General features: G+C 45.1%; 1 protein-coding gene across 8 annotated transcripts in view; it reads left to right on the top strand.

Annotated features, from left to right (window-relative positions):
• LOC140391693 (protocadherin Fat 3-like) overlaps nucleotides 1-24,708 on the top strand; it is a 1,133,162-nt gene that overhangs the window by 726,848 nt on the left and 381,606 nt on the right. The gene's annotated exons all lie outside the window — the stretch shown is intronic.

The raw sequence follows: 24,708 nt of genomic DNA, 5'->3' as shown, positions 1-24,708 counted from the left end.
ATTAAGTCCAAGCTGACAGAGCTTTTAAGAACAAAACACAGGCTTTTGTTTTTTCACGGTTCTGTCTGTTTGAGCCTCGGAAACAAAAATATGACTCAGTTAAATTATAGCTTCTCTCTATCTCAAAATAATCCTCACAGGCAACAAATTACAATGGTTCTGCTTGGAGACTTAGGCCAATTCTCAACAGATAGGACATTAGCATGTCAAGTGTCGTAAAGAATAGTACAGTGTATGATCATTACAGTACTCGAGAACATATAGGCAGTCACAAAATAGCTTCTGGAAAGCAAGATATTGTATTGTGCATTCATTTCAATTGAAAATGCTTGGTAAACCTGGAAAAGAAGAAAGAAAGGGCGCGATTTAATGGTGAAGTTTCCAAGTGTCATTTGTGGCGAGTTTTACTGGGAGTTCCCTGCTGGCTCTGCCATTGAGTTCCCCAAAGCTATCTAATGGCACTTTATCACTTTTTTGGGCCCTGGGGAGTTTCTCACTGGTTTAGCCCACACTTAGAATTTTTTGCATCACAGGGGAGCTGAACTCAAGAGGTCGGTTCATCATTTTGAAAGGGTGCCCCGATCTCTCAGAAAGTTTGTTGGTCTCCCACAACCCCACCCATGGGCAATGTCACCCTCCACACAAAAGAGCATTGGCCATTATCCCCCCCCAAGTGAGGACACCCTGCTAAGGGGTCCCTGGGGGCTTCCCTCTTCAGGTCCACCCACACCTCCCTACATAACCCCCCCCTCTTCTAGTACCCCCAACTGTCATCCTCCCAGAGGCTCCTTCTTACCTGCCCTTCATACCCTCCTTCCACCCTCCTTTCAAGGGCACGGTCCCCCTCAGGCCATGACCCTAGGCAGTGCCACCCTGGAACCCAAGCACCCTTGCACTGCCACTCTGACAGCTTGGCAGTGCCACCTGGGCACCTTGGTAGTGCCAAGCCGCCAGCCTGGCAATGTCAGATGCCCATGTTCTGGGGGAGGGCCCTGCCCTATCCCTGACCACCCAGGGGCTTCACCTGGGACCCCATTGGGGCGCAACGTGGCTGGTAGTTCATACCCTAAATGTCATTCTGAACTGTTGATTACAAATGGTGTTTTGAAGTTCTGGAGAGAAAATTCCGAATTATCATAGAATTTACAGTGCAGAAGGAGGTCATTCAGCCCATTGAGTCTGCACCGGCTCTTGGAAAGAGCACCCCACCCAAGGTCCACACCTCCACCCCATCCCCACAGCCCAGTAACCCCACCCAACACTAAGGGCAATTTTTTGAACACTAAGGGCAATTTAGCATGGCCAATCCACCTTACCTGCTCATCTTTGGACTGTGGGAGGAAACCGGAGCACCCGGAGGAAACCCACGCGCACACGGGGAGGATGTGCAGACTCCGCACAGACAGTGACCCAAGCCGGAATCGAACCTGGAACCCTGGAGCTGTGAAGCAATTGTGCTATCCACAATGCTACCGTGCTGCCTCGCTGGTATGGAATTAGTATGGAACTGGCTTTGTTTGCATCCTCCCGTCTAAAATGAATATCAAAATATTATAAAATAGAACAGAAAAATATATTTGAAAAACTTTGCGTGGAGTGGCCATTTCCAAACACCAAGTTTGAGATGTGTCCACTCGGAAACTGTGCCACTGAACCCGAGGACAGGTATTTTGATTTACATCTAAATAGCAGGCTCACACTGCACGAGCAGACACATTAAAAAAAATTATTTACTGGATGTGGTCTAGCTCAGAATTTATTGTTTGTCCCTAGTTGCCTTTGAGAAAGTGGTGGTGAGCTGCCTTCTTGAAAGTCCCTCGGGTGCAGATACACCCACAGTGCTGTTAGTGAGGGATTTTGTCTTCTACCTTCTGAAGAGGGAGCTTTATACAAGAAGGCTGCATTTGAATATGTTCAAACGTTTTACAGACATCATGTGGCCAAAGCTCATACATATTCTTGGCTTAATTTATGGCCCTTTTAGTGCACACCCAATAGATTTACAGTGGAATTTTCCGGAGGGCTGCAGATTTGCTGTCTTTTGCTTGCCAATAATACATGGGCTACAAATTAAAATGCTCAATAAATGTTCCAAAACACTATCATATTAAAATGCTTCTTACCTTCCTTCAGTTATGCTGGCTTGATGGTTTAATAGGTCTTTCAGCAGATAGTATATGCGGGTGAGATGCAAAACAATATTAAACCCCAATAATATGTCTTGGAAGAACATCCTCCACCCTTTGAATCTTTCCCAATCTGATACTGTGTTGTAGACATTTTCTTTTGTGCTGTGTGCCTTTTCGAGGTAATGCCAGCCCATTCTAATTCATAGACTTAAATCTACTGTATGTACCAGATTTTGTAACAGAGCATGGACTATTCGTTCTTAAAATAAACATTTTCATCAAACAAGTTCATGAATGTTCTTCAGGGAAGAAAGAGTGCATACCTTACCTGGTCTGATAGAGATGTTACTTTCAGACCAACACAATTTGGTTGATTCTTAACTGCCTTCTGTAAAGGTCAAACAGGATACTCAGTTGTGCCAAACCACAACAGAAAATTACAAAAGAAATAAAACCAGACAGACAGACCAACATGGCCTAAAATAACAATGCACACCATGCAACTAGTGAGGCAACCAATATTAGGGAAAAACCTACTTGACATCGCCCTCACCAATCTTCCTGTCAAAGATGCATCTGTGATCCCTACAGTCCTTGAGGAAGCAAAAATAATAATCTTTGAGGGTCACAAGTAGGCTTACATTAACACTGCAATGAATGAAGTTACTGTGAAAATCCCCTTGTCACCACACTCCGGCGCCTGTTCAGGTACAGTGAGGGAGAATTCAGAATGTCCAATTCACCTAACAAGCTCATCTTTTGGGACTTGGGGAGGAAACCGGAGGAAACCCACGCAGAGCCTTATAGGATACAATCCATCATGTTGAACACTGAGGATATCATCCAGCATGTTGTATACTAAGGGTACCATTCATCATGTTGTATACTGAGGATGCCATCCATCATGTTGTATACTGAGGATATCATCCAACATATTGTTTATTGAAGATATCATCCTTCATGATATATACTGAGGAACCATCGGTCATGTTGTATACTAAGGATACCTTCGGTCATGTTAAACACACAATATCATCAGTCATGTTCGGGCAGCACGGTAGCATAATGGTTAGCACAGTTGCTTCACAGCTCCAGGGTCCCAGGTTCGATTCCCGGCTTGGGTCACTGTCTGTGCAGAGTCTGCACGTTCTCCCCGTGTGTACGTGGGTTTCCTACGGGTGCTCCGGTTTCCTGCCACAGTCCAAAGATGTGTGGGTTAGATGGATTGGCCATGCTAAATTGCCCTTTGTGTCCAAAAAGGTTAAGTGGGGGTTACGGGGATAGGGTAGAAACGTGGGCTTGAGTAGGGTGCTCTTTGTAAGAGCCGATGCAGACCTGATGGGCCGAATGGCCTCCTTCTGCACTGTAAATTCTATGAAATTCTATGTTGCATACTGAGGATACCATCCATCATGTTGTATTCTGAGGATACCAGCAGGCACATTGTATACTGAGGATTCCTTCGGTCATGTTGAACACAGAATATCATCAGTCATGTTGCATACTGAGGATGCCATCTATCATGTTGCATTCTGAGGATACCAACCGTCATGTTGTACACTGAGGATACCATCCGTCATGTTGTATACTGAGGATAACCTCAGTTGGCACGAGAATTGAACCCGCGCTGTTTGCATCACTCTGCTTCACAAACGTACCATCCAGCCATCTGAATGGGATAAATTAAGAACAAATCTGACAGCTCAATATTGGGGTTCCATAAGGCTGCAAGCGGAATTGTATTCAACCATCATCTATAAACCCTTGGGATGGTATATCCTTCATTCTACGATAATCATTAAACAAGGTGATAACCCTAGTTCAATGAAGTGAGCAGGAAAGCATGCCAGAAGCAACAGCAGATATACATAAAAATGAGATGCCAACCTTGGGAAGCTACAACACACGATTATAATCATGTCAAACAATGGAAACCACTTGCAATTGGAAGATCTAAGCAATCTTACAAACAATGGTCCAGGTGAAAGTTCTGCAATCCGATCACATCCAAGTGGGGAATGGTGGTGGATAATTAAACAGCTAGGAGTATCCTCAAATATCCCAATGATGAGGGATCGCAGCACATCAGTGAAAAAGACAAGACTGAAGCATTTTTAACCATATTCAGCCAGACATAACTGAGTGGATGATCCATCTCTTTTTTGAGGTCCCATGCATTACAGATGCAGGTCTTCAGTCAATTTGATTCACTTTGCATGTTATCAAGGAATGATGAAGGCACTGGATACAGCAAAGGTGATAGGTCTTTACAACATCTCAGCAGTGTAATGAAGAGTTCTGCTTCAGAACTAGCCCCACCCCTAATCAACCTGTTCCAGTATAGTTACAACACTGGCACCAACCCTGCAATGTGGAAAATTGACCAGGTATGTCTGGTCCACAAGAAACAGGACAAATCCAATCTGCTGTACCATCTGCAAAGTGATGGAAAGGGTCATTAATAATCCAATAAACAGCCTTTGCATAGCAATTACTTGCTCACTGATGCTCAGTTTAGGTTCCATCAGGGCTACTCAGCTCCTGACCTCACTTTAGTTTTGGTACAAAGATATTATAAAAGAGCAGCATTGAAGAGGACAGTGGAGAGTGACTGCCCTTGGCATCAAGACAGCATTTGACCAAGTGTAGCATTAAGGAGTCCTATTAAAATTTAAATCAGCAGGAAATAAGGGAACAACTCTCTACCAGTTGGAGTCATACATACTACGAAGCAAGATTCCTGTGGCTGTTGCCGGCCAGTCTCGGCCCCAAGATGTCACAGCAGCAATGTCCGAGGCCCAACCATCTTCAGCTTCTTCAAGAAGCCAGTTCATTGCGACCTTCTGAAGGACAGATAGGGATGAGCAACAAATGCCGGCTTTGCCAACGATGCTCGCATCCAATGAAAGAATAATAAAAATAAATGTGCAATGGGTCTTATAATTCAGGACCCACAGCAATGGGTTGACTCTTTTTTATATGTAAATTTAGAGTACCCAATTATTTTTTTTCCAATTAAGGCGCAATTTAGCATGCCAATCCAACTACCTGCACATCTTTGTGTTGTGGGGGTGAAACCCATGCAGACACTGGGAGAATGTGCAAACATCACACATATAGTGATCTGGGGCCGGGATTGAACCTGGTTCCTTAGCGCCATAGGCAGCAGTGCTAACCATTGTGCTGCCGTGGTTGACTCCTAAATGATCTCCGGGGTGAGCAATAAATTCTGGCCCAACCAGTGACCTCCACATCCCATGAATGAATAAAAAAAATTATACCATTGCTTTTGTTGTAAAATTTACATGAAGGTTGAATTGAATTGAATTGAATTTATTGTCACATGTACCGAGGTACAGTGAAAAGTACTATTGTTCTGCATACAGTCCAGGCAGATCGTTCCATACATGAAAAAACAGGGCATGCATAAATACACAATGTAAATACATAGGCAGTGGCACCGGATGAGCATACGGAGTGTCGTACTACTCAGTAGAGAAGATGTGTGAAGAGATCAGATCAGTCCATAAGAGGGTCATTCAGGAGTCTGGTAACAGCGGGGCAGAAGCTGTTTTTGAATCTCTTAGTGTGTGTCCTCAGACTTTTGTATCTCCTGCTCAATGGAAGAAGTTGGAAGAGGGAACAACCTGGGGGGGGGGGGGGTCTTTTATTATACTGCCCGCTTTCCCAAGACAGCTGGAGGTGTAGACAGAGTCAGTGGATGGGAGGCGAGTTTGCATAATGGACTGGGCTGTGTTTACGACTCTCTGTAGTTTCTTACGATCTTGGAACGAGCAGTTGCCGTGATGCAGCCAGATAGGATGCTTTCTATGGTGTATCTGTAAAAACTGTTAAGAGTCAATGTGCAACTGCCGAATTTCCTTAGTTTCCTGAGGAAGTATAGGCACTGTTGTGCTTTCCTGGTGGTAACGTCGACGTGGGTGGACCATGACAGATTTTTGGAGATGTGCACACCTAGGAATTTGAGGTTTTAACCATCTCCAGAGTCAAATCACTGGCATTGATCTCTTTTGCCATCTCTTGGCATTGCCTTGTAAATATATGCCTGAGGACCTCTGGTCTCTCTGTGGATACAAGCCATGTCTCCTTTCAACCTCATCCACCAAAACCTCCAATGCAGCATCTGAAAACCTTAGTACAGTTTCTCCGTTGTTCACTGTTGCACAGAACGCTGCTGTTAATGATCTCAGATGCTCCAGCAGCCTCAGTGTACATTCCTTTAAGAGGTGGAGGCAAGCTTTAATTAGTGCTGGGGAGTACCATAATGTAATGCTCATAGCCAATGAATAGCGTGGTTTGCACTGAATGCACACCCAAATCATTGTAATGAGCAGGCAGCACACAGCTGTCACACTGCCTGCATTGCATTGAACTGACATGGGTTAATCATGCATCATGATCTCTCTCCTGTTTTGGGGAATGATTGACATCAACTGCATCCAAAGTAATGATCAGGGACAAAAAATACTTCAGAAGCTTTGAGGTTTTTGTCAATGTACCATTAAGAGCCTCAAACCTTATTATTTTTTCTTCATGTGCATTTATGAATCAGACCTTTGCAAAATAACAGGTGCCAGAATTGCCAATTTAGGCTAAGCTCTCTTCCACTGCACCTGGGCAGTAAGCTAGACTCCAGCAAGCACTTTTTTTCCCCTATTCGTGATCCCACTTTGATCCTGAAAACTATGGATTTGTGATCGATGATTAATGGAAAGGCAATCGAACTAAGTTAGAAAGCGGGCAGATGGCCCCCAAAAAGAAAGATTTGGTCTTCCATTCTAAAGAAATAATGGTTCAAGTTGGCTTTATAGCTACAAATCCTTGGAAATGTTCAGAAACACCACTTTCGGTGTACTGGGTGCTACAATGCATTTGCACATTGTCTTATTACCCTGGGCCAGATTTGAAAATGTTTCTTATTCACAATTAGTTGTATCTGCAATGAATTTTAGCAATCCCAGCCATTGCCTTGGTGATCGAATGGTGCAGAGTGCCCATAGTCTGGCATGGGTGGCACGGTAGCACAGTGGTTAGCACTGTTGCTTCACAGCACCAGGATCCCAGGTTCGATTCCCGGCTTGGATCATCGCGGAGTCTGCACATTCTCCCTATGTCTGCGTGGGTTTCCTCTGGGTGACCGCTTTCCTCACACAAGTCCCAAAAGACGTGGTGTTGGGTAAATTGGACATTCTGAATTCTCCCTCCCTGTACCTGAACAGGCACCGGAATGTGGCGACTAGGGGATTTTCACAGTAACGTCATTGCAGTGTCGATGTAAGCCTACTTGTGACAATAATGATTATTATTATGAAAATGATACTTAAGGCATAAACATGACTGGAAATGGCAGCATTGATGGTAGAGGAGGATAGATTGTTTCCTAAAGTTGTGAATTTAGACTATTTTTATAAGGGGATACCAGCGTATTGTGCCCCTGACAAGCCCCTGACAGCTGAATAAAGTAGATTAGAATATTCTATTATCCAGTACAACAACCCTCATGTTAATAAGCACAATTGATGTCTAAACATTTAAGACATATCAATTTTTGCTATTTGATTGTGAAACCTCTCATTGCTTTCACAACTCATCAGAATCTCGTATTCACGGTGCTTACATCAGAACATGCTGGTTTGACTGATTCATATCCAGTATGTCATAACAATGTTGCGCACCAGATAAAAGTTACTTGTGTTATCCCTCCCTTTATGAAAAGTTGCTGCATGAGTGAGCAGGTGTTTGGCAACAAGAAACAAAGGGACTTATATTGTTAGAGATGCAACATAAAAGAAACCAAAAGAGAAAATGTTGGTACATCTCAGCAGGTCTAGCAGCATCTGTAGGGAGAGAAAAGAGCTAACGGGTAAAAAATATCCAACAAAACCTTCACAACAGGCATAATGAAAATGGTGTCCGATCTAAAGTGGAAGGGATTAGGAGGCCTGACCAAAGGCAAGATAGAAGAGTTGGATTGTGCTTTTGGGAGGTGAGGGATTTAAGGGGATAGTTCAAAGAGCAGTTACAGGGCAGTTGAACACTTAACAGCAACCATGCATCAAAGGAAAGGAAAAGGAGATTGCCAAAAAGCTGAAGTCAAAGGAAAATAACATTCAAAAGGAAATATAGCGCCGGAGGATGGAGATGAACATAATGATTTGAATCGATTGCATTGGAGGAAAGAGAGTCTATACAAGTAGGGGAACATGAAGAATGGGTGATGTGTCAGTGAGGATGCAGAAAGGGTGATAATGGGCCAGTGAGGATAGGGGAGGAGTGATGATGTGTCAGTGAGGATGGGGGTGGGGAGGTTAATGTGAATAGAAAAATTACTCACAGTCTGATTGAACATGAGAGTGTGAGAATTAAAATTTCAGGTGGATTTGAAAGCTGATTTAATTTTACCTATTTGATGCTCAGAAAGTTGTGGTTCATCTTGTATCTGATAATGGATCATGCAACAGACATGATAGCATCTAGGACATCTCTGGAGGTGTTCCTCAGGTTTGCGTCCTTGGCCAAACCATTGTCAGTGGCTTCATCAGTGGTCACCTTTCCATCAGATGATCAGAAAGAGGGTGTGATGATGTGCATCAATGTAAATGCATGTAGGCTAGCTAGACACTAGAGGGAGCACCAAAGACATCACACACACACACTCAACCATAGATCAGGTAGGTAGGACACGACCAATGGACATTCACGATACACACAGAGGTGACACGACCACAGGGGGGCATTAGACCAACCCATATATAAAGGACACCACACACACGATCTGCCTCTTTCCAGTGGAGAAAGTCAGTGAGTACAGACACAGGGTTGATTCAATATTACACCCACCACGTGGATTGCAGCAACTGGTTAGTTAGTCTGGGTAGCTATAGTAGGATTAGCAGTAGTGTCGAACCCGAGTAATAGAAGTGTAAACAGTTTAATAAATGTGTTGAAGTTCTCTCCACGTCTGAACCTTCCTTTGTCAAGTACACCACAAGGAAGCCGCTTATGTTACACCTACAACATAACAAATCATGATACCAGGAGTGAACTGTTTCAATCCACATAGCCATACCTCAGCGTACAGTGACAACCAGCAATGATACCCGATGATTCCGACCTAGAATACTTCGATACCGACCTTTACATTTTCTCTGGACCTCGCGAGCCCAATGCCACCTCCGACGCAAACAGTGATGATATGGTCCTAGAAGACTATGACTCAGACAAACCTTTCACCTTGGGAGGCTACCCCAGTACCAAATCCAAACCGCAACTAGACGTGGTGCACATTGGCGAGCCCCGTACTGAATCCGACGGAGACGCAGATTCGTTTTTCGAATTTGAGGATCTTCAGCCCAGCATATACGACATCCCGACTCGTGAGTGCAAGATTATGCTGCGGCCTGGATCCAAGAGACAGAGAGCGGTACAAGCCCACAGAAAGTGGCCTGCTGCCACACAGAGCGTGGTCCACGCACCTCTCAGGATTCCCGACTCTACGAAAGAAGACACGCAAGACTCCACACCGCAGTCCTTGCATGAACAAAAAGTGACTCCAGCGTCACGAGCCTCCACAGCAAGCTTGTGGACAGACTCCACAATTGCAGAAACGCAAGACTCCAGAGCACAGTCCTTGCACGAACAAGAAGTGACCCCAGTGTCACAAGCCTCCACAGCGGGCTCGTGGACAGACTCCATGATAGAAGAAATGCAAGACTCCAGAGCACAGTCCTTGTACACACAAGACGTGACTCCAGTGTCACAAGCCTCCGCAGCGAGCTCGTGGACAGCCTCCACGATAGAAGCAACGCAAGACTCCGACGTGCAGTTCTTGCATGAACAAGACCATGAGGGTCTAGCAACCTCCTCTGACCAACTAGCGGCAGACAATGCAAGTCTGCCATGCTCAAGTAAACAGAAAGAAGACTATGAAAGTCTACCACACTCCAGTGTACAGCAAGATGACCATGACGGTCTATCATGCTACAGTGAAGAACAAAGCGACAATGACAGTCCAAGCCCAAATGAAGGACAACAGCAAGGCAATGACAGTCCACCCACATTGCTTGCGCCACCAGATGAAGACTCTGACAATTTACCCAATCCAAGTGAACAACAAGCAGCTACTGAGGCTCATCCCACAGTATGTGAGATGAGTGACGACAGCATCCCACTTCCCATGCAAGATGTGCAAAGTGACAGGCACTCGACGATCACTGTGAGACCACAGGTGACTCCGGTGACACCATTATACTTTCACCCTCATTCGCTCGAACCTCTCCACAAGTCAATGTATTTCTGCATGTTCTGACTCCAGACGTGCAGCTTCAAGAAATCTCAGCTGACTCCAGTGAACCTGCTAAGACGACGGACGGGGAGCATCAACAAACCAACACTGACTCAGTTAAAACAGACAACACTCCAGATGGGGAGCAACCAAACGCCGACTCTGATTCACATAAGCCGGACTTTACTCCAGACAGGGAGGGCTGCAACCTCAGTGATGGCACGCTCAGGGTGACAGCAGATGCCACAACAAAAGGAGATGGATCACTTGACAATTACACTGGGTCAGTAATAACAAGCAGCGGCTACAGTCCAAGAGGAATACACCAATATTCACCACAGCTATATCCACACATTTTTGGATGTGCAGTGCAGTGCAGCCAATGACAGCTCATGCTGGACAAACCCAGTATTCAGGCATGCAGCAGCCAGCAGTCTATGCGGCATATTCTCAAACAGGCCAGCACTACGGATTGCCCACTGATGGAATCAAGACCGAAGGAGGACTACAGCAAGCACAATCTGCACTACAGACTGGATGCCTTAGTTACAGCCCAGGATTTGCTGCACCCCAGCCTGGCCAGACGGCATATTCCTATCAGGTGCAAGGTTCTAGTTTCACACCATCACCAGGTATTTATGAGAGCAGGAATTCTGTTTCCAATTCGACAAGCTTCAACGGTTCTCAGCAGGATCACCCTTCTAGCACAGCATGTGACCAGAACCAGTATGTACAGTCTTATCCAACTTCACCATATGGCACATCCATGACCTCGAATGATACTGTTGATGGTACCTCTTCAACGTCAACACCTTATCAGCTACAAGATGCCATCCGACAGCACCATCACAAACATAAAAAAAAAAGAAAGGGACTCCAAATCAGACAGCGAAGTGATTTGACCACTTCTTGGTTCCTGTGGCACAGGGACGTTGATGGCGTTCATAACCAAGAGAGACGTTTGACCATGATGATTGATAGTTTTTGGACTCACACAAATGATTTGGACTTATTATTTAATCACTGTTCCCATGACTTGTATATACCTTACCTTATCAACCTGTTATTTGTTCAATTTTCTTAAAATGTACAGAAAATATGAACATATAAAAAAGTGGGGATGTGGTGATGTGCATCAATGTAAATGCATGTAGGCTAGCTAGACACTAGAGGGAGCACCAAAGGCATCACACACACATACTCAACCAATAGATCAGGTTGATAGGACACGACCAATGGTCATTCACGATACACATGGAGGTGACATGACCACAGGGGGTCATTACACCAACCCATATATAAAAGACACCACACACATGATCTGCCTCTTTGCAGTGGAGACGGTCAGTGAGTACAGGCACAGGGTTGATTCAATATTACACCCACCACGTGGATTGCAGCAACTGGTTAGCCAGTCTGGGTAGCTATAGTAGGATTAGCAGTAGTGTCGAACCCGAGTAATAGAAGTGTAAATAGTTTAATAAACGTGTTGAAGTTATCTCCACGTCTGAACCTTCCTTTGTCAAGTGCACCACAAGGAAGCCGCTTATGTTACACCTACAACATAACAAATCAGAGGGGATGTTTTCCTATGATTGCAGTGTTCAGTACCTTACATAACTTTTGAGATAGTGAAGTTCCATGTTCATGTGCAGCAAGACTTGAACAACATTCAAGTTTGGTCTGATAAGTGAGAAATATCATCTTCACCTCAAATGCCAGGCAATAGCCATCTCCAAAAAGCAAGAATGTAACCATCATCCCTATTTACCCTTGAGAAGGTGATGGTGTGCTGCCTTCTTGAACAGGTACACTCACAATGTGTTTTGGTAGGCATTCCAGGATTTTAATCCAGTGACACTGAAGGAATGGTTAGAGAGTTCCAAATCAGCTGTGATTTGGAGGGCAAAATGCAGGTGGTGCTCTTCCCAGGCACCTCTTGCCCTTGTCCTTATAGGAGGTAGAATTTGCAAATTTGGCATGTGTTATTGAATGAGCCTTGGGGGATTGCTGCATGCATCGTGTAGATGGTGCACACAGATGCCACTGTGCCAGTGGGCTAGGGAGTGAATGTTTAAGTTAATGGAGGGGTGCTGATGAAGTAAGCTGCTTTTTTCTGGATTGCATTGAGATTTTTGCAGCTTTGTTGGAACTGCAAGTAGAGCGTATTCCATCATATTCTTGCCTTCTAAATGTTAGACAGGCTTTGTTTGGAGATGAGTTACTTGCCGCAGAATTCTGCCTCTGAATTTCTCTTGTCGCCAAAGTATCTATATGACAGGTCTAGTTCACTTTTTGGTCATTGGATACCAACAAAATGTCAATAGTGGGTGAACCAGCAATGGTAATACCACTGGGGCGATGGGTAGATTTTCTCTTGTTGGAGATGGTATTGCTTGGCATTTGAGTGGTGCAAATGTTACATCAGCCCAGCCTGGATATTGGCCAGGGCTTGCTGCATATGGACATAATCTGCATCAGTATCTGAGGAGTTGAGCACAGTGCTGAATGCTATCATTAGTGAATATCCCCACATCTGACCTAATGATGATGGGAAAATCATTGATGAAGCAATTGAAGGATACTGGCCGAAGGAACTCCTATGGTAATTTCCTGCAGCTGAGATGAGTGACCTCCAATAATCAAAACCATCTTTCTGTTTATGAGGTGTGACTCCAACCATTGGAGGGTTTTCCCCCGATTCCCATTAATTCAGATTCACTCGGACTTGTTTATGTCACATTGTAAACGTTCCCCTTTACAAGCAACTGGGAATTATTTCACTTTTTCCCTGGCATCACTGCTGGTTTTTCTGACGGGAAAATAATTGTGTGGAGACCTTCCTCAGTAGCCGAGGGAAGTGAGATGCCACAGGACAGCTTGGGAAGCCTCATATCAAGAGCAGAGCAACCGTGACTGGCTGCCCAGTTACTCGCTGATCAGAACTCGGCAACCGGAGAATCACTGCCAGTCGCGTGCACGTGGTCGACGCAGCCGATGCGGCGCTGGTCGGGGGCCATTGAAAGAGGCCCCCGCAGATGGCTGGCCGAGTTTCCGCTGGCGTGGTTCACGTATTGTTCTGCCCTGCGGGAGCTCGGAGTCATGGCTGCGGTAGCCGTCGTGGTGGTGTGGGGGGGGGGTAGGACCTCTACTATGGCCAGGCCCGCGATCGGGGGCCACCGAACGGCGGGCGTGCGCGTTCTGGGGGGGCCTACTTTTTCGGCGCCGGCCTGCTGTGTGGGTCCGCCATGTTGCGCGGGGCCGGTGCCGCACGGCCCTGCAAGCCCCCTTAAAAGCGGAGAATCACCCCAGACTTTATAGAAAAATGTCCGGAGTGATTTGCTCCCGATTTGCGTGGGCACAAAGCCCCATTGTTGGAGAACCCCGCCTAGGATTGCTGCCCACCAAGGCATCTTGAAGTTGATATGTTGGCCAATGCCAGTATTTTTTGATCACCACCCACCTACATTGCCAATCTCTGTGGGCCTGAAAATCCATCCAGCGATTTGTATAAATACAGATCTGGGTTCAATTGAAGTTAGACGGGGCAGTGAGGAAGTACAAATCTGGACCAAGGAATAGAAGAATCAGCAGGATTCCCTCTTCTGAGTGCTAAGTGTGGCCTTGTGTGTTTTCCTCGATTCTGTTGAGAATAAGATAAGACTTGGTCGACATTGAATAAGGTATTATGCATGCTATCAGTTCCCATTAGAACAAAGAACAAAGAAAAGTACAGCACAGGAACAGACCCTTCGGCCCTCCAAGCCTACACCGACCATGCTGCCCATCTAAACTAAAACTTCTACACTTCCGGGGTCCGTATTCCTCTATTCATGTATTTGTCAAGATGCCCCTTAAACGTCACTATCGTCCTTGCTTCCACCACCTCTTCCGGCAGCGAGTTCCAGGCACCCACTACCCTCTGTGTAAAAAAACATGCCTCGTACATCTCCTCTAAACCTTGCCCATCGCACCATAAACCTATGTCCCTCAGTAATTGCCCCCTCTACCCTTGGAAAAAATCTCTGATTATCCAATCTGCCTATGCCCCTCATAATTTTGTAGACCTCAATCAGGTTGCCCCTCAACCACCTTTGTTCCAGTGAGAACAAACCAAGTTTATCCAACCTCTTTAACCTCCTTATTTAATAGTTGGTGTTTTTAAAAATATTTAATTTGTATTGCAGGTTTTTATTGTTGGATGTATAACCTGAAATTGCAATGCGGTAAACATCTTTAATAGCAAAAGAATTATGATGCCTTCCAGTGAAGTATCAACAATACTTTCTTTAATCATTAGTTATATGAACCCTTGCAATTTTACACCCATGGCTTATATCTACCTTTGAATGATTTATGCAGTAGAGAAATTTGTAACAGTCCTTGTTCACAGCAGAGAATAAAGTTTATATTTCGAGACTGGTGACAGATGAAATGAACAATGATGATTCTTCAGATGGTAAATTCTGGCAATTTTCTGAATAGTTGCAGAATAAAATAATTTTAAACTCCCAAAAACCTGAAATATTTTGTTGAGAAACCAAATGAGTGATTTTGCCATTTATGGATTTTGATTCTGCACACCAGTCATTAGAAAGTGTTGCTTTATGTCTAGTGTAGCTTTGAAATTAAGCTATCTATCTATATATTGTTAAAGGTGCGTTTGTAATATTGTAGTGAGCTCATAATGCTCCTGACTTGTAATCCTTGTGGTGATGTGCATCACTGTAAATACATGTAAGCTAGACAGACACTAGAGGGAGCACCAGAAACAACACACACACACTCAACCAATAGATAAGTTAGATAGGAGGCGACCAATGGACATTCACGATACACAAGGAAGTGACACGACCACAGGGGGGCATTACACCAACCCATACATAAAGGACACCACACACATGATCAGCCCCTTTGGCCAGTGGAGACAGTCAGTGAGGAGAGGCACAGGGTTGATTCATTATCACACCCACCATGTGGAAGACAGCAGATGCTTAGTCAGTTAGGTAGCTATAATAGGATTAGCAGTAGTGTCGAACTCAAGTTATAAAAGTGTACATAGTGTAAATAAATGAATTGAAGTTATTTACACGTCTCGACCTTCCTTGACAAATGCAACACAAGGAAGCCGCTTATGTTACAAAGGAAACATAACAAAACAATCCTTGCTGAACTGCTTAAATCCAGATAGCCATACCTCAGCATACAGTGACAACCAGCAATACCCAGGCAAGATGTACGAGCTCCTGGTTCCGCAGCCGCTCCAGTGCCACGGCGATCTCCGCGAAAACTGGCAGCTATTCCGGCAAACATTTGAACTCTCCCTGGTGGCAGCCGAACTTAAAGACCTGGCTGATCTCGCCGGTGCAAGAGCAGAAGAAATCTTTTAAAAATTCAAGTTCTCCAAGGGGCAAAACAGGTACGACTTCCAGGCAGTCCTGGACAAATTCGGCAAATACTGTGAGGAAAACACACTCTAATTGGCAAGGAAAGGTAAGAGAAGCGCCAGTATTCACCTCGAGGCCTAAATCCCGGACCAGAGAGCGATTTGGGTCGAGGTCGGCGGCCATCTTGCGAAAGGGACTACACTAGCGTAGTTGCACGAGGAGTGCGCAGAACCGAAAGGTTCGTTTGCGTATGCGCGAGACGCCGTGCATGCGCAATCAGGAAAACGGCTATCGGTAAAGGAACAGCGATCTGCGCATGCGCAATCGCTTCCTACGTGCTACATCACGCGCGTCATGACGTCAGAGGCCCCAGACCGCACCAATTTAAAGGGGAAACATCCCAAATCAAAGAAAAAATCTTTTAAAGCTTTAAAACAACCTTCCTTCACCTGGAATGACAGCACAATGCCTCAAATTGAACCAGGAAATGAATTTAACCTCCGAAGAACCCTGCAACAAGCAGTTACCTACGCACAAACCGATGATTCCGACCTCGAATACTTCGATACCGACCTTTACATTTTCTCTGGACCTCGCAAGCCCAATGACAGCCCCATGGTCCTAGACGACTACGACTCGGACGAACCTCTCGTGTTGCACATTGGCGACCCTCGCATTGAATCCGACGCAGATGCGGATTCATTTTCGGATTTGAGGATCTTCAACCCAGCAGATATGACGTCCCAACTCATCAGTGCAGGATGATGCCGCAGCCTGAAATTAAGAGACAGAAAGAGGTACAAGCCCACAGAGAGCGGCCTGCTGCCACACAGAGCATGGTCCACGCCCCGCTCAGGGTTCCCGATTCTACGAAAGAAGACATGCAAGACCCCCACACCGCAGCCCGTGCATGAACAAGACGTGACTCCAGTGTCACAAGACTCCACAGCAAGCTCGTGGACAGACTCCACAATTGCAGAAACACATGACTCCAATGCGCAGTCCTTGCAGGAACAAGACCATGAGGGTCTAGCAACCTCCTCTGACCAACTAGCGGCAGACGATGCAATTCTGCCATGCTCACGTAAACAGCAAGAAGGCTATAACAGTCTACCACGCTCCACTGCACAGCAGGACGACCATGACGGTCTATCATGCTACAATGAAGGGCACAGGGCTGATGACTGTTCAAGCCCAAATGAAGACAAGCCAAAGGAATTGCCTCTTCCAAGCCCGAAGAAAAAAAAGATTATGCGCTGACCTTCAGGATCATTCTAGCCGAAGAGATATTAATAATGCTGCACAGTCACAGAAGGATGCTGAGGATTTGCTAAAGAAATTGCTTGTATGTCTAACTTGCAAGGAGCAGACTGAAAATTGCCATTGCTTTAGTACGGATCGAAAAAATGGACAAGACATTGATCCTCATTTAATGGAAATAACACAACCTGAATCATATCTACAGCAGGGACAACTGTCTCCCTTCAACACAAAACCGCAAAGTCCCAACTACAGAGACCAGCAGTTAGTCAGTAATGACTCTTCAACCCCTGATGGGAATATTAATTGCATTGAACCTCTGCATACTCCACTGATAAATGAGCAGAACATTGGAGCAAGAATCCTGAGGACACCGACATCGAGTAGCCAGATAAAGCACTTAAAACCCCCAGCAGTTTCAAGTGAACCAATTGTGCCTTCCAGTGATGATGAAGATGCAGATAAGGTCGACCCGATTATCCATTGTACCACATTAACTCCAGAGATTAAGCATTTATGTCTGGGGAGTAGGATGTGGGCAATTAAGAACAGTAAAAGAGAGACTGTGACTGTGCCAGTCCCAGCAAAATCAGAGCCAGAGACTATGAAGGCATGTACTTAGAAAAGGATGCATATGAAGTAACTGAGAAGAAAATTGAAACGGACTGTTCTTTGGAAACTGGTACAATGACGAAAGAAACATTGGATCTAACATTTGCTGCCCTATATATGGGAGAAATTGAAGGAAATGAACAAGGTTCTGTAATGTCTGGGGGAAGATTTAAAATTCCAAAGAAGAAAAGCCCAAATGAAGGACAATGGCAAGACAATGACAGTCCACCCACATTGTTTGCACCACCAGATGAAAACTCTGACAATTTACCCAACCCTAATGAACAGCAAGCTACTGAGGATCTATCCACGGGATGTGAAACGAGTGACGACAGCATCCCACTTCCCATGCAAAAGATGCAAAGTGACAGACCTCAGCTAGTGTGTACAGAGACACTTGACGATCACAGTAAGACCACTGGTGACTCCGGTGACACCACACTACTTCCACCCTCAATTGCTCAAACTTCTCCACTAGTCAATGCATTCCTGCATGTTCCGACTCCAGACGTGCAGCTTCAAGAAATCTCAGCTGACTCCAGTGAACCGGCTAAGACTCCGGACGGGGAGCATCAACAAAAAACAGACCAGACTCCAGATGGGGAGCAACCAAACGCCGACTCTGATTCACGTAAGCCAGACTTTACTCCAGACAGGCAGTGTCGCAACCTCAGTGATGGCACGCTCAGGGTGACAGCAGATGCCACAACGACAGGAGATGGATCACGTGACAATCACACTGGGTCAGCAATAACAAGCAGCAACTACAGTCCAAGAGGAATACACCAATTTTCACCACAGCTATGTCCACACATTTGTTCCACACCAACAGTGCGGCCAATGACAGCTCATGCTGGACAAACCCAGTATTCAAGCCTGCAGCAGCCAGCAGTCTATGCAGCATATTCTCAAACAGGCCAGCACTACAGATTGCCCACTAATGGAATCAAGACCGAAGGAGGACTACCGCCAGCGCAATCTGCACTACAGACTGAATGCCTTAGTCACTGCCCAGGATTTGCTGCACCACAGCCTGGCCAGACAGCATATTCCTATCAGATGCAAGGTTCTAGTTTCACACCATCACCAGACATTGATGCGAGCAGCAATTCTATCTCCAAATCGACATGCTTCAACGCTTCTCAGCAGAATCACCCTTCCGGCACAGCATGTGGTCAGAACCAGTATGCACAGTCTCATCCGACTTCAACATCTGGCACATCCATGACCTTGAATGATACTGTTGACGGTACCTCTTCAATGTCAACAACCTATCAGCTACAAGATGCCATCCAACAGCACCACCACAAACACAAAAAGAAAAAAGACTCCAAATCGGACAGCGCAGTGATTCGACCACTTCTTGGTTCCTGTTGATGACGTTCATAACCAAGAGAGACATTTGACCATGATGATTGATGGTTTATGGACTCACATGAATGATTTGGACTTATTGTTTAATCACCGTTCCCATGACTTGTATATACCTTACCTTCTCTACCTGTTCTTTGTTCAGGCTTTCTTAAAGTGTACAGAAAATATGAACATATAAAAAAGGGAGGATGTGGTGATGTGCATCACTGTAAATACATGTAAGCTAGACAGACACTAGAGGGAGCACCAGAAACAACACACACACACTCTCAACCAATAGATAAGTTAGATAGGAGGCGACCAATGGACATTCACGATACACAAGGAGGTGACACGACCACAGGGGGGCATTACACCAACCCATACATAAAGGACACCACACACATGATCAGCCCCTTTGGCCAGTGGAGACAGTCAGTGAGGAGAGGCACAGGGTTGATTCATTATCACACCCACCACGTGGAAGACAGCAGATGGTTAGTCAGTTAGGTAGCTGTAATAGGATTAGCAGTAGTGTCGAACTCAAGTTATAAAAGTGTACATAGTGTAAATAAATGAGTTGAAGTTATTTACACGTCTCGACCGTCCTTGACAAATGCAACACAAGGAAGCCGCTTATGTTACAAAGGAAACATAACAAAACAATCCTTGCCAATCTAATGACGCTTTAAGACAGTTAGATAATTGGGAGAAAAAAACTATCATGCTTTTACCTGCTGTGTTATTTCTGTTCACTCCTCTGACCCGAGTTCTTTCCCATTCTGTCCATTCTGTTTTTAGCTTCCATGACAATGTTTCCCACCAAATATTCCTGTGTGCACCTATTCTGGGTCCACAACCTCGTTTTCACTCAACACTGTTCAGAATTCTCTAGCTCTGCTCTGCATCTTAGCTCCCTTCCAGAAAATGTTACTGATTTGGAAAAACTCAAAAGGAGCTACCTCCTTCCCAGCCAATTCTGAGTATTCCAGGAACAACACACCTGCCTTTCTCGCACTAACTCCATCACCTCAAGGGCAAGGTCCTACAATACCTTGCCCTACCACTGGTCCCTGCCCTCTGTCTCATCCTCCTTGCTTCTGCCAGCCATTGTATTGCAAGACGGCTGCCACAAGAACAGTTGCTGTCATTCCATTAAATTAGGGCCACTCTTTCAGCCTCTAGCCTCTTTTCCATGCTTGCTGTCATTGGGAAAATTGCAACCTGTGACTGCTTCCCATTCGGAGCATTCTATGGTTCTATGCTTCCCCCTCAGAGCAGGGTCAAGACCCCGAGACAGTGCCGACGTTGGGGTCTCAAACTAAAAATGGTAAATCCTGACCCCTGTGTCTGTATTGTCTGTCTATATTATCTGTTTGTCTATCCATCTATCTGTCAGTGCAAATGCTTTCCATGTAGCATCTGCTGCTTATTACATCAACAGAGTTACATAGAATTACGTTACGTGGAATTTACAACACAAAAACAGACTTCACGCAGGCCCGCCACACACTATTTGCTTCACTTCCACCTATCAACTCATTCTTCCATTCCTTCTTCCACACATATTTACCCAGCTTTCTTTTGAATGTCTATCTACTATTGACATTAAGCACTCCATGGGGTAGCAAGCTCCATATTTTAACCACTCTCTGAGTAAAGTGGAGACTCTTGAATTCCTAATTGAATTTTTTGGTGACAATCAGTCATGTGTCAGAGCTTTAGACTCTTCCACAATTGGAACATCTTTCAATGTCTTTCCTATCAAACCCCTTGATAATTTTAAAAGACTTTTATCAGCATTGGTTTTCACCGGGTGCTCCGGTTTCCTCCCACAGTCCAAAGATGTGCAGGTTAGCTGGATTGGCCATCCTAAATTGCCCCTTTGTATCCAAAAGATTAGGTGGGGTTACTGGACTACGGGCTCTTTCAGAGGGTCGGAGCAGACTCGATGGGCCAAATGGCCTCCTTCTGCACTGTAGGGATTCTATGATAGGTCACCTTTTGTGAAAATGGAGCCAAAACGGTTCAGGCTTTCCTGATACTTGTACCCTTTCAGTCTGGAGTTATCCTTATAAAACTCTTTGCACTTTTTTCAGAGTTTCTATATCCTTTTTGTAATATGAAGATCACAATTCTATGCAGTATGCTTACATGTGATCGGATCAAAGTTCTAGACAAGTTCAATATAATTTCCCTGCTTTTGAATTCTATCCCTTTAAAAATGAACCTTAGGTTTCTTATTCACATTTTTCATGGCTTTATTGACCTGCCATGCTACTTTTAATGATTAGTTCATCTGTAAAACAAAAACACATTGATGCAACAAGCATGGCTTATTAAATAATTCAGCAATATCTATAATTTTTGAAAGCATAGCTTTGTGCTAGTTCTTGATTTTAGTCAAAATGGATGTACTTTAATCAGTGCAAGTAAACAAAAGGACTAGAATCTTCCACTTGCAAGCTTCTGATGGGAACAGTCAGAAAATCACACAAAGTTTGTAACTATGGGATATGGGAATAACCAACTCCTTCATAGGCTGCTTGAATTATTAAATTCCATCTTACTAAAAGTTGCAGTATTTCTAATAATAAGCTTGTAGACCTACTTTATACTTCTGAAAAGAAATTAAAGTATTTGTATCAGTATGCATGACAGAGCTTTCTTAATTTTCCAAATAGTAAAAGTTTGCATTATTTGTTTGCCTGGTGTTGGTCATTGGTTTGTAATGAAGCCTGTAACCTGATCTCAAAAATAACTTTCTCTGCCCTCTTCCTCACATGAAACACATTAAAATGTAACCCAGGTAATAATGCTAACTAACTATCTTGATCCCAACTCTCTTTGATCTTAGAAGTAAATGTAAGGTTTGCAGTACAGCTGTTTATAATCCCTGTTGCTAACTTTTGGTTGGTTCGCTTGGCTCTGTTTTATAACCTTTGCTCTCGAGTCGCCAGGTATCTTTATGATACCGCCACGAGGTTCAAGTTCGAGTAATGACCAATAACTCCATACACCGATTAGTAAGATTTAATTCAAAGCACATTTATTATACACAGTAATCGCTACGTCTAAGCTACTTCTACGACTAACAGGCCTGTACTTAGCTTCGGACTGGCCCACCAGGTCAGGGAAACAAATGGCCTTTCGTTCGGGTTCTGAGTCTGCGAGATTCAAAGTTGGTACAGATTGATAGCTAGGAGCGCTTATCTCGTAGTGAGTGTTGACTTAAGACTTACGATCTCTCGGCGGCCACTGGACCGGTCACGGTCAATGTTGGTTTGCGTTGCTGGGTGACCCGGTCAGGACGAAGAGGGGCGATTTGAACTTGGGGCTTAACTTTATAGTCCCCAGGGGCTTCCCGCCTTTCGGGGCAGACCCTGTACCTGGTTCTAGGTGATTGGACTTTGTTCCAATTGCTTGGTTCGATTTCTCCAATACTGGAGCGGTTCCCTGATCGATGGGCGGTCTTGAGGTGTCCTTAACCTCTTTTGTGTTGGCTTCTGCTGGCGCCGGGGAGTCTGGCGTTTTGTTTGTCCCAAATGTTGCTATTGTTCCCGGGGATTGCTCATTAGTATGTAGATGGCTGCTACATTATTATGCTGATGGTCGCTGGTATCGATGCTGTCTGGGTTTTGCAGAGTTAAATGCACAACAAACCTGCACCTGCTGGTTTCTGTCTGTGTTCACTGAATTTCCCTTCAGCCTTTGCCGTTCGCCATTTAAAATCAGGACTTGGCCAACTCAGGTGGCTACATCCCATACCAAGAACACCTTTCTGAGACTTTGGGAGACTCAGCATCCATTCATGGTATACTCCGATACTGTCACCATTGTCTCCAAGCTTAAGTACCTTGCAGTTTCTCAATAAAACAATTTAGCATCCTAGCAATCAAGCATTCCTTTTTTCTCGGACGATCAAGCCACCAGGCTTACTGACAGGCAGACTGCAGAACAGATCATGTAATTCCCCCTTCATTTATCCTAAATTTAAAGCTGCAGTTTCAAAATATAATAATCTTATGAACCTCATAATTGTAATATTAATAGTGAAATTGGGAACAGCAGAAAAAATGCATCTTTGTACTCACCTCTTGCCTACTTGAGGGCTCAATTTAAGATTATTTGTCTGGTGACATTTGCTGTGCACCTGTCCCAGCTGAAAATCTCATGAAAGTTTATATGTATAAAGAAAAATAAAGGAGCAATTTTATCCTAATGCCTCAGATGGAAAATTTATGGAATCAAGTAGAACTCTGGGCTGAATAGAGTGGAGTCCACTAGAGCAGGCATGATGGAGGGGCAGAGCCATGAGAATCAGGTGAGAAAACTGGACGGCATTTCGCCAGAGGTGGGAAGGGCCTTGTCATAATATACATCAGTACATTATGGTGCAATCACATACACACACTGATGGACATGCAGAAGGACCAACCAGCATACATAACACCGCAGCCAATCACCAGTGAGAGCGCAAACACTATAATGACAGGGGACAGGAGAGTTCCCGCTCAATATGGCAGTAGCCAGCTCAGAGCACAGAGCTCACAGCCTGCATCACAGACATTCACCATGTGCTGAGTGCCTCACCATAGCTAGTGATAGGAAAGGGTCCACAGTTAAGCTGGTATTGTATATACCCACGTTTACAGTACGTTTGCATAGCTGAACAGTTAATAAAGTAGAGTTACACCACTTCCAGCATTGTTGGCTTGTTTGTGAACCAGAACACCCAACACAACATGGTACAAGGAGTGGCCACAATCTAGCACTTGTGAGACCTACCTGCAACTTCTCAGCATTCCGGCATCCTACAGCATGGAGAACATCAACCCGCCGCCGCTGCTCTGCATCGCTGCCAATCTCGGGGTAAATTGGAAGATATTAAAACAGCGCTTCCAGCTCTTCCTCGAGGCCACGGACAGGGAGAATGCATCGGACACCAGGAAGATGGCCCTTCTTCTCTCCACGGCTGGGCAACATGCCATCCACATCTTTAACTCCCTGACATTCGCGGACGACGAGGACAAGACCAAGTACAAGGCGGTGCTCCTCAAATTTGACACACACTTCAATTTTGAAGTCAACGAAAGCTTCGAAAGGTACCTATTCCAGCAGCGCTTGCAGGGTAAGGTCGAGCCTTTCCAATCCTATTTAACACACCTCCACATCCTCGCGCAATCCTGCGGCTGTGGGCCCACCTCCGACTCGATGATACCAGATTGTTTTTGGGATCATGTTGGACAACCTGCGTCAGCAGCTCCTTAAAGTTGAGCAACTAATCCTCGCGACTGCCATCGAGACCTGTGTCCTGCATGAGAATGCCACCAGCCGGTACTGCTACATACAGGCAGCTGAAACGGCACGGCATGGGCCCCATGAGGCGGATCGGGTCCAAATGATCGAACACCTCCCAGGCCGCAGTCTGGAGGAGGGCGGCCATTTTGCGCGCTTTCCGATGCCTCCTGCGCTTGTACGCGCCAAACGAGGGGACGGTGACGTGGAGGAACGCGATGCGCAGGCCCACACCACGCAAGACCGTAGCTCGCATGCGTGGTGGCGCAACGAATGCACTGACGTCACGACGTGCGGCAACTGTGGCTCCGCCCACTTAAAGCGGCAATGCCCTGCAAAATCGCGACAGTGCCTACTTTGTGGC

This window comes from Scyliorhinus torazame, chromosome 15 (genome assembly GCF_047496885.1).
Source record: "Scyliorhinus torazame isolate Kashiwa2021f chromosome 15, sScyTor2.1, whole genome shotgun sequence".
Classification (NCBI taxonomy): Eukaryota; Metazoa; Chordata; class Chondrichthyes; order Carcharhiniformes; family Scyliorhinidae; genus Scyliorhinus; species Scyliorhinus torazame.
This window is presented reverse-complemented; position numbering and strand designations above follow the sequence as displayed.